Raw genomic sequence first — 11,254 nt, forward strand, 5'->3', positions numbered from 1 at the left:
CAAACGATTAATCGTGATTAATTGCATCCAAAATAAAAGTTTTTATTTATATAATATATCTGTGTGTACATATTTATCTATATATAAATGCACAAACATACAGTATATATTTTGAAAATATTTACATGTGTTTACATGTATATATTTATATTCATATAATTTAAATTATATATAAATATATTTAATATATTAACATAACATATTTTCTTAAATATATACATGCATGGGTGTATTTATATATACATAATAGTACACACACATATACTATGTAAACAAAAACTTTTATTTTGGATGAGATTAATCGCGATTAATCGTTTGACAGCACTAGTAAAAACTGTAATATTGTATTATCATATTTGTTTTTTAAATATATTTATTATATTTTTAATTATATTTTCTGTTTTAAAATATAATTTATTCCTGTGATTGCAAAGCCGAATTTTCAACAGCCATTACTCAAATCTTCAGTGTCACATGATCCTTCAGAAATCAAACAAATATGCTGATTTGATGTTAAAGGGAAAAAAAATTTAATATCAAGGCAGAAAACAGTTCTGTGTTGTGTAATATTTTTATGGAAACTGATATTTTTTCAGGATTCAGGAACAACTGAATTTAAAATAATTTATTTGACATACATTTTTGTTAAAAAAAATTATAATAAATAAACAAATACAAGTCTTTAATGTCACTTTTGATCAATAATGCATTCTTGCTGAATAAAAGTATTAATTTCATTACAAATAATAATAATAATAATAATAAAACAAATCTTATTGACCCCCAATGGTAGTGTTGTTATTATTTACATTACCTTCATGTCATTCCAAAAAAAAAAAAAACACCTTGGACTATGTCATGAAAAGAAATGACTGAACTACACATTATTTATCATCAGTTTTTAAAAATCTATGCTGTAAAGTTAAAAACTAGGCTGTAAGTATAACAGCAAGAGAGTGGGTAACTAATGATGATTTATTGTCATCTTCAGCTAAATTATTTAAGTGCAACATAGCATTTCTGTCATGTCATATAACATGTTGTCAGCCTCACTCTTTCACTTTACTGTATCTGCCTGTGTCAAAAGTTTTCTATGGCATTTTCGCTACTACCCTCTCTCTTCAGTGAACATCACATGACCATTTCTTGTTTTTTTTTTTCTTAGCTTCTCTTTTAAGTGCAACATAGCATTTCTGTCATGTCATATAACATGTTGTCAGCCTCACTCTTTCACTTTACTGTATCTGCCTGTGTCAAAAGTTTTCTATGGCATTTTCGCTACTACCCTCTCTCTTCAGTGAACATCACATGACCATTTCTTGTTTTTTTTTTGCTAAGCTTCTCTATTAATATCTTTGTTTATATAGCTACACACACAATCAGTGTATGCATCCTTTCTTATCATTTTGGTTTCATATGCAGGTCAAGCTAATTTGAGCCTTCAAAAGTCCCTTGAAGTAACAAGAAACCTACCACACACTGGATGCAATATAATTATTTTTCCTGCCTCTCCTCCAGAAAACTTGCTCTCTAGCGCTGGCTTGTCTAATTCTATCAGTTTTGGAGCACAGTGTTGTGCACTACAGGCGGCCGCTGTTCGGCTCTCCTGTGGAGTTGAGCCTAACTGAAGCGGACTGAAAGAGGCTTATTAATCCTACCGCTGCACATACTCTCTTCAGGCCATGACACAGTGCAGCACAGACATCCAGCCACAAATAGATCTCCAAATGTAGATTATCCAAATACATGAAGTGCAGCCTGTGAGGGGATTCATCCTGTACAAAGTCATGCGATGGAGGCTGAAGGAATCCATCGCTAACAGGGACTGACATCGTTGCTGTTCGCAGTCGGATTGGGAAGAGGGGTGTAGGCTTGCACCTGAGATCATGTCTGTGTGGAGGCATCTGCCCTCTGTCTGGATGTGGGCAGTGGCTGTGCAAGTCTCTTGTCTTAATTTATACTCGTGGGCAAATGTCACAAAAAATGTCAAGAACACATCTGAAACATATTTCAGCCTAAAATAAAAAGAAAGAAGTAATTTTGCTTAAAGAAAAGAAGACTAGTGTTAGCATATTATTTTCAGGGGTATAAAGTGCTTTTCTCTAATTATTGTAATGAAAAATTTATTCTAAACTGAAAAAAAATTGATGCTTAATCAGCTTTCACTCAGAAATTGCTAGTAAATTTCAGAAAATAATTACAAAGAAACAGCAAGTAACATGTTGAATAAAATCTGACATTTTGAAGTAGAAAGACTGAAATATTATTTTCTTGTAAAACATTCTCCAATAATGTTTGTTTTGTTTACAACTTAAACTATAAACATGTACTTTAATGAGAATCTAATAAGAATCACCACTAAGAATAAATATTGATTATTAAAATTGATATATAAACTATATATCAAAAAATTATATTTGAAAGACAACAAGAGCAAAAATACACTTCTGTTCAAAAGTTTGGGTTGGTAAGATTTTCAAAATGATTTTGAAATGAATCTCTTATGTAGCAAGGCTGCATATATTTGATCATAAATACAGTAATATTATGAAATGTCACAATTCTAAATAACTTGTCAAAATAAATAATAATTTAATATATCTTAAAATGTAATTTATTTTTAACAGCTATTACTTCTTAGTGTCACATGATCCTTTAGGAATCATTCTAATATGCTGATTTGTTGCTTATGATTTTTTTCTTATAAATGTTGAAAACAGTTGGACTGCTTAATATTTTTGTGGAAATTTTGTTCATTAATAAAAATTATTTTTTATCAATATTAATAAAGAATAATAATAAAAACATATGTAGTCTGACTCTGGACACAATACAGTAATGATAATTTGGTTATTTAAAGGGATAGTTCACGCAAAAATGAAAATTCTGTCATTAATTACTCACCCTGTCACTCCAAACCCATAAAATCTTTGTTCGTCTTCAGAACACAAATGAAGATATTTTTGATGAAATCTGAGAGCTTTCTGACCCTCTATAGCAACAACACAACTGACATGTTCAAGGTCCAGAAACATAGTAAGGACAATGTTGAAATAGTCCATGTGACATCAGTGGTTCAACCGTAATGTTATGAAGCTATGAGAATACCTTTTGTGAGCAAAGAAAACTAAAATAATGACTTTATTCAACAATTTCTTCTCTCCTGTGTCAGTTCACGATGCATGCATGTGATGCAGGAGCCAACATTCTGATGTAGAACAGGGATGCGCTGCACCTTGTTTACAAGCAGAGGAATGCACACACATGTGTCGTGGTACTGTCGTGAACACACTTCGAAGACTGACCCAGAAGAGAAGAAATTGTTGAAGTCGTTATTTTAGTTTTCTTCTCGCACAAAAAAGTATTCTCGTATTTTCATAAAATTAAGTTTGAACCACTGATGTCACGTGGACTATTTTAACGATGTCCTTACTACCTTTCTGGGCCTTGAACATGACAGTTGTGCTGCTGTCTATGGAGGGTCAGAAAGCTCTCAGATTTAATCAAAAATATCTTAATTTGTCTTCCGAGGATGAACGAAGATCTTATGAGTTTGGAAAGACATGAGGGTGGGTGAGTAATTAATGACACAATTTTCATTTTTGGGTGAACTATCCCTTTATAAGCCTTCCTTTTAAACATAATTGGACCTTTCATGTGATTTCTCCTGCTCTGATATGCATTCATAAACACATTAAACAAAAAACCAACCCAACTCAGTCATGCAGATTTTTATGTGCTGACTGGCGAAAATGAAATTTTGATATTTGTAAGGTCAGTGGTTTACATTCAGACCACAGCGAGCAGCTCAGATACGAGCACCCTTGGCTGGACAATTTATGGCATCGCAACACTGTGAGAACAAATAAAAATGCTGTACAAATCAACCCTTGAAAAATCTGCCCTACCGACCATCTAAATGTCAGGCAGACAAATGACAGAGCAATGGCTCGGATGGAAGGGCTCCTGGGGGAGGACATAGATGACGCTGTAGAACGTGAATTAGAGCGCTGATATTGCGCACAGGCACAGATTATAGCGTTTTTATTGAGAGCGCTCATCAACGATGGCGTAAGCGGGCCCAAATCAGGCCCGGATCTGTAAAATGATGGCAGTTGCTTGAAGTAGGGCCTATTACCTCTCATTAGTTCCCACTGATAGGGCTGATGGGTAGTGCAGAAGGAAGTGATAGAGGGAAAGGTCAGCGTATGGATCTTGATTTGACCTCTCTAACCTGCCGCTGATGGGCAGCATCTGTCATCCTTACATTTAATTTAGCTGAGATAGGGTGGTGTAGAGGACAGGGAGATAATAACCGCATCCCTGTCTCTCTTTCTCTCTCTCTCTTGCTGTTTCCTTCTCAAATGCATTGCATCTTTGTCCTGGCCCAGTTGGACAGTCATTGACCCGCTTATTGCTACACAGTCGCATTTGCTTGGACTATGCTCTCTCCTTGTTCCCAAAGGTTCGTGTCTAGCAGAGGAGATTGACTCTGTTTCAGGGATGTAATTCAGAGTGTATGAGGAATGTGTTGATTAGATGTATATAGAATATATCCCCTATCGTATTCTACAACAAAAACAATCAGAGCGCCTTGTTATCACTAGTTTTATTTTGATTTCACGAGTCCGCTATTAGCATATAGCCCATTAGCATTGCCAGCGTGGTTGCCGCTAATCTCGCTTACATTGCTAATACTCTATTCACACACATTACCATTGTTTTACTCACTGTTACATGCTTTAATGGCGGATGTGTGTCTACCTTTGAGTACAGGTGAGGACACGTTCAAGCTGCATTCGGTGCAGCTCGAGCTGGAGGCCGTGGAGAAGCAGATCCGCGACCTGGTGAAGAGGCAGGCCCAGCTGAGGGAGCGGAGAGCCGCGCTGGAAACATCCCAGGCTGACGCTCACAAGTCCGAGGTAAGTATACAGCCCGCTGCTAACTCTCCCACCACCTCTACTCCGTGTGTTTCTCTGCACAGGCCCGGTGCACCCAGGACACGATCTTCCCAGATGTCCTTCACTCCGGCGCCGGGACACCACGGACCCTGGGTGCACCCGCAGCGGAAGACGAATTGATTTTTCCGTACATTTCTGCCATATGTACATTAACTGACAGTCACCACTGATAAGCTACCACTAAATATTGTTGAAACTTAATTTGCTGTAAAGTTGCATTGCAACGATTTGTATCGTGAAAAGCGCTATACAAATAAACTTGAATGTGACTGGAATGTTCTGTCCCTCTTCTGTGAGATTATGTGCTTTGTGTGTGTGTGTGTGTGTGTGTGTGTGTGTGTGAACAGCCTTTGGAATATTAATCACATCGCTTCACATGACTCAATAAAATTAAGCTTAACTCCTAATTATCCCCACTGTTATTAAGAGAGGTTGGTTAAGCGTCATTTTTGTTCCACTACTGGCAAGATGAACTTGTTAAAAGTAATTTTTGACTGCCAGCAGAGAAGCAGGAACAACTGTTTTGGTTTGTTTCACGTATGTAGAATGGGAAAAAAAATCATCCTCTTAACTTTCTTAAAGGAATTGTTCACCCAAAAATGAAAATCTGATGAAAATGTACTCACCCTCAGGCCATCCAAGATGTACATTCCTTCATCAGAACAGATATGGAGGAATTTAGCATCACTTGCTCAACCAATAGATCCTCTGCAGTAAATGGGTGTCGTCAGAATGAGAGTTCAAACAGCTGATAAAAACATCACAAATAGTCCACAATTAATCCATGCAACTCCAGATCATCAATGTCTGTGGAGAAAAGAAACTGTGTTTATAAGAAACAAATCCATCATAAAAGCATGTTAACTTTGAACTGTTGCTTATAGACAAAATACCAGTCTGTAATCCATAATAATGTTTCCTCAAGTGAAAAAGGCCACATCAAAATATTTGTTTAAAACGGTTTTTACTTGTAAATAGTGCTTGATATTTGTCTAGACAAGACACATTTTTCACTGGAGAAAGCAATATTATGGATATAAGTGTAAGGGAAACAGGTCAATTTAGCTCAAAGGGAATCATTTAAGATTTTAAAGGGAATTTGGACAGAATCACTGTTTTACGGCTGATCACTGAGACGGCCAGCGATTCATTGAACATGAAGTATGTAGCGAATCAGCTCATACATGGGGAAATATGAATAATTAATCATAACTAGTTCTGTCCGGGGCTCTCTTTGTTGTCGTCCTTGCAGAACAGGGGGTTTCCCGCTTTTCTGATTGACTGGAAGTTCAGTCTTGGGAAGCCAGTGTTCTTTATCAAATCTTAAATTGTCTGATTCGGTCTGATACCCTACATAAGACTTGTATTTTAGTTAAAAAACAGCAAACATTCTTACAAACATGCAGCTTTTCACTTTTTACAAGACATTAATTGATGGACTGGAGACATACAGATTACTTGTGGACTATTGGAATGCTTTTATCAGCTGTTTGGACTCTCATTCTGACGGCACCCATTCACTGCAGAGGATGAGCAAGTGATGAATTGACAAATTTCTGAAATAAATTTAGGATTGTGAATAATATTTTATGCTGACCTTACATTATCACATGTTCATTAGCATAATCGTGTTGTTGTGTCAGTTTCCATGTGCCATTCTTGTATGAGGCTTTATATTCAAGCTGTTACTGTTTATGTATTTTTGTTGACCGTAAGGTGGAGAACTCTGTTGACACTAACTTGAATGGGGACACACAAAAACCTCATAACAGACGAAGCCCGATTCTGGATAATCCAGCATTAATCAAGATAAATCCCCCCACCCTCTTATTATATTTTATTGTATGGATGAAAGGCAGATTGCAGATGTGTACATCCATCCCGTTATCCCGTTATCTTGAAAACAGAGCTGTAATCGAGAGCCATATGCAACAAAGTGCATCAGACATTTTGTAGCTACACAGTCTCCCAATATAGAAACACAGTTAAACCCTCAGGAGTTTCATCACCTTTGAAATTTACTGTGAGGCATATTTTTTTCTGTTTCCACCATATGTGCTTTGTTCTCTTGAATACAGAATTAGAGTGCTGCATGTGCAAAGGAAAGTGGGAAATAGAGACATCAGGCCTGAGATTGACATTCTACAAACAGATTTTGCTCTTTTCCCCAGGGCACCATGCATGACTCTGTGACTTCCTAAAGCCTTCTCAGAGAGAACTAGCAAAATATCCTGCCAGCATAGCAGTCTGATAGAGTCAAACATAGCACAGTTTGATCTTGAATCATTTGGAGGGTTTTCTTTACTTTTTCTATTCATATCTTTGGGAAAACCTGCAATTTATGTGGTCACCTGATGCCATAAATTAAGCACCTGCTTTCATTATTACAGATCATGGAAGCGTCACTATTTGTATAGATCAGTGTCTTTGAAGTCATCTCCACTTTTTGTGGTCATTAAATATCAATCAACATTTTTATAACAATTTTTATTTCATATTTAATCCCCGTCTTAGGCTTTAAAGACCCTATAGGATCAGACCCTATAGGATCAAAATTATAGATTTGTGGCATTGCACAATTATTAGCGTTGGCACTGACTAAACACTGACTAAATAGAATTTTAGTGAAGATGTGTTTGTGAAAAGGGGTTTTCAAGCATCAAAACAATAAACGTTTAAAACAGCTTTAAATTTTGTTTTGTTTTTCAGTTGGCTACATTAGAATGTGTCCTGTTTAATTTTATTTTTAGCAAAACGTAATGACAAGTTACGTGATATAAAAACAAGTCATTCAGTGTAATAATAGTTCATATCCCAAAAAAACTTGTCTAATAAAATCTAGGTTTTACCCATTTGTCAGCAAGAAGTTTTTAATCATGTAAAATATAGTACAATTTAATATGTTCACTTACTCTTTTATATATTTTAATAAGTATGTTGTTAGAAATATACGTTACACTGAAAATTGTATGTATATACAATCACTTCTGTCAATTTAATTTGATGCGGACACCAAAATGGGAGATATATACAGTATATATATATATACAGTGGGTACAGAAAGTATTCAGACCCCCTTAAATTTTTCACTCTTTGTTATATTGCAGCCATTTGCTAAAATCATTTAAGTTAATTTTTTTTCCTCATTAATGTACACACAGCACCCCATATTGACAGAATTGTTGACATTTTTGCAGATTTTTTAAAAAAGAAAAACTGAAATATCACATGGTCTTAAGTATTCAGACCCTTTGCTCAGTATTTAGTAGAAGCAGCCTTTTGATCTAATACAGCCATGAGTCTTTTTGGGAAAGATGCAACAAGTTTTTCACACCTGGATTTGGGGATCCTCTGCCATTCCTCCTTGCAGATCCTCTCCAGTTCTGTCAGGTTGGCTGTCCACCAACGTTTACCATCCAACCTGGCAGAACTGGAGAGGATCTGCAAGGAGGAATGGCAGAGGATTCCCAAATCCAGGTGTGAAAAACTTGTTGCGTCTTTCCCAAAAAGACTCATGGCTGTATTAGATCAAAAGGGTGCTTCTACTAAATACTGAGCAAGGGGTCTGAATACTTAGGACCATGTGATATTTTAGTTTTTCTTTTTTAATAAATCTGCAAAAATGTCAACAATTCTGTGTTTTTCTGTCAATATGGGGTGCTGTGTGTACATTAATGAGGAAAAAAAATTAACTTAAATGATTTTAGCAAATGGCTGCAATATAACAAAGAGTGAAAAATTTAAGGGGGTCTGAATACTTTCCGTACCCACTGTATATATATAATTGTATGCATTATAATTTTATTAAAAATAAATAAATGCAGATATAATTTTATATGTAATTGTATTTATTTTTATTTATATTAATATACATTGGTTTGAATTATTGAATTGAATTAATCCCACCTAAACTTCTTGTTGCAGTAGTCAGTACACTGAAATTGCAAAGAAACCAGCAGAAAACATACAATGACAAATATAATCATAAAGCTGCCAACTGCAAACCATCATTTATAGTCACTGTGAACATAAATATGCTTGGAGTTTAAGTAGTTAGTTTAGTTAGTGCCTTTTTGTCAATAGGTTGTGTGTGTAATTTACTTTTGCCCCTAAGCACAATTTCAAATCCATTGCACTGCCAATACGTTTAGATGTGGCTGTGTGGATTGCAACATGTGCAACATGATATGTCACATGGTCATGGTCAGAGGACTTATTCTTCCTGGGGCAAAAGATGAAGAGGGGCAGCTACCTCCTCTTCCTCTCTCTTGGCAGATCTAGAGGAGTAGTAGCAGCAGAGAGACAGGAAGACGGACTTGGTTATGTAACTGGAGACCTTGTGTGTGTCCTCTCTGGGTTCACATTTACAGCCTTGACGGAGGGAGCAGAGCTTGAAGACACCCTGCCTATCTCTTCCTAGGCTCTGCCACTTTGCATTAGTGTTTGATTTCATAGTCACTGATAATTGGCCCAGTTTGTGTTTTTATGTTTGTCCTTTTTCACACTGACATTGAGCTTTATGGCAACAGAGATATGAACAACAACACAATGGCACGCTAGGAAGAGACATAATGCATCCAACCCAACAATTCAGAAGATACGTTATTTCTATTTATAATGAAGAACAGAGAACGAAAATGTCTGAGTTAAACTGATGCTGGAGGGTAAATGATTTCATGCATCAGGATGTTTTCCATCCTCAAACCAACACCATAGCGCTATCTATCTATCTATCTATCTATATCTATTAAAAAATATTGTAATTGTAGAAAAATATGTTTTATTTTATTATTTTATGTCCAATCATCATAGTACTGTACTTCTGCCTCTGTTTAAAGTTGAAACTGTGACATTGTTTCGTTTTCAAATCTGCAAATTTGGTTTGAATAAGCTTTAAACCTCAGATCTCTATGCTAACGTTTATATAATAATACTCACAAAAATGGTAGGATTTTATTTCTGACTGTTTCTCCCCCTTCCTTGCTGGCAAAGGCACTCTTTCTTATTCATTTCTTTCAAAATAAATCAGTTCAGACAAAATGAGATGTCAGCCAAGGGACATGACAGCCTTTCAAGCAAACATGTTCAGCATTGGATGCAATGGCAAGGGCTCTGTATTGAAAGCTTCCTATCTGACTATAAGTCACTCTATTAGCTGAGAGAACTAATGAATTAGACAGAACCATTGTTATGGACTATAAAGTTATAACACCTTGATGGATTTGTTTCAAACATATGGATTTTTTTTTTTACTTTGGAGTGAACAATTCCTTTAAAGTTTCTTACACAATCAAATTTCCCCAGAAAACCAGACATGCAGATTTGGTTCAAATGTTACAGAGTAAAATGCACACAGTACTGTTTAGTCCTGTACACTGTGGCATGTGTGAAATTCAATTATGGTCATGCTGTCCAGCCTCTCTGAGCAACACTTCCTAACTGCAGAAAGCACCGGCCAGGTGGCGACCCTGCAGGCAGTACCCAGCACTGAGCACTCTGCCCTGGGCCAAGACCATAAAATGGACCACTGCCATCTTCCTACATCACAACACACAACACAGTCTCACGATCCAGACACACTGGGAGCAGGGCACGGTCCATGCTCATGACCACCGCCATTTCCACAGACGCCTGGGCTCTCAGGGTCGCTGCCACAAAGATGCACATTGCTTCATAATTCATACTAAGTTCTTAAAATAGCGCCCTTCCGACAGTACTCAGTGTTCCACAAGCTCACTGAAATAGAATCAATGCATGCGCTTAGATCTTGAACACAGGCTGAATAGAAAGCACCATACGGAATTGGGCTTTGCTTGAGAGGAAAACTACATATATCGACCCCCAGGTACAGGTGAAGAGTCTGGGACTGTGTGAGTGTATCACACAATATAATGCAGCATCTGATCAGTCGTGGTTTTTTTCACTTAAAATGACTGGTGTGTATTTGAAAAGTTCTCACTAGAGGTGTCACAATCATGAAATTTTGGCTGACGATTAATTGTCGTAGATATTATTGCAATCAACAAAATTAATTTCCTTCTTTAGTTAACTTGCTTACAGCCTGAAATTATTTCTCTTTTGGGTCAAAGTTTGTGTACTTTATTATCACATTATTATTATTATTATTATTATTATTATTATTTTGTTTTAATAATATCTCTCAACCTATTAGTAATATGTTAATTATTTATGTTGTTATTGTTATTCTACTTTTTGTTTATAATTTAGTAGTAGTAGTAGTAATAATAATAACAATAACAGTTATTATTATTATTATTATTATTATTATTATT

Source organism: Sinocyclocheilus rhinocerous, unplaced genomic scaffold (genome assembly GCF_001515625.1).
Source record: "Sinocyclocheilus rhinocerous isolate Xijiao unplaced genomic scaffold, SAMN03320098_v1.1 scaffold1258, whole genome shotgun sequence".
Taxonomy (NCBI): Eukaryota; Metazoa; Chordata; class Actinopteri; order Cypriniformes; family Cyprinidae; genus Sinocyclocheilus; species Sinocyclocheilus rhinocerous.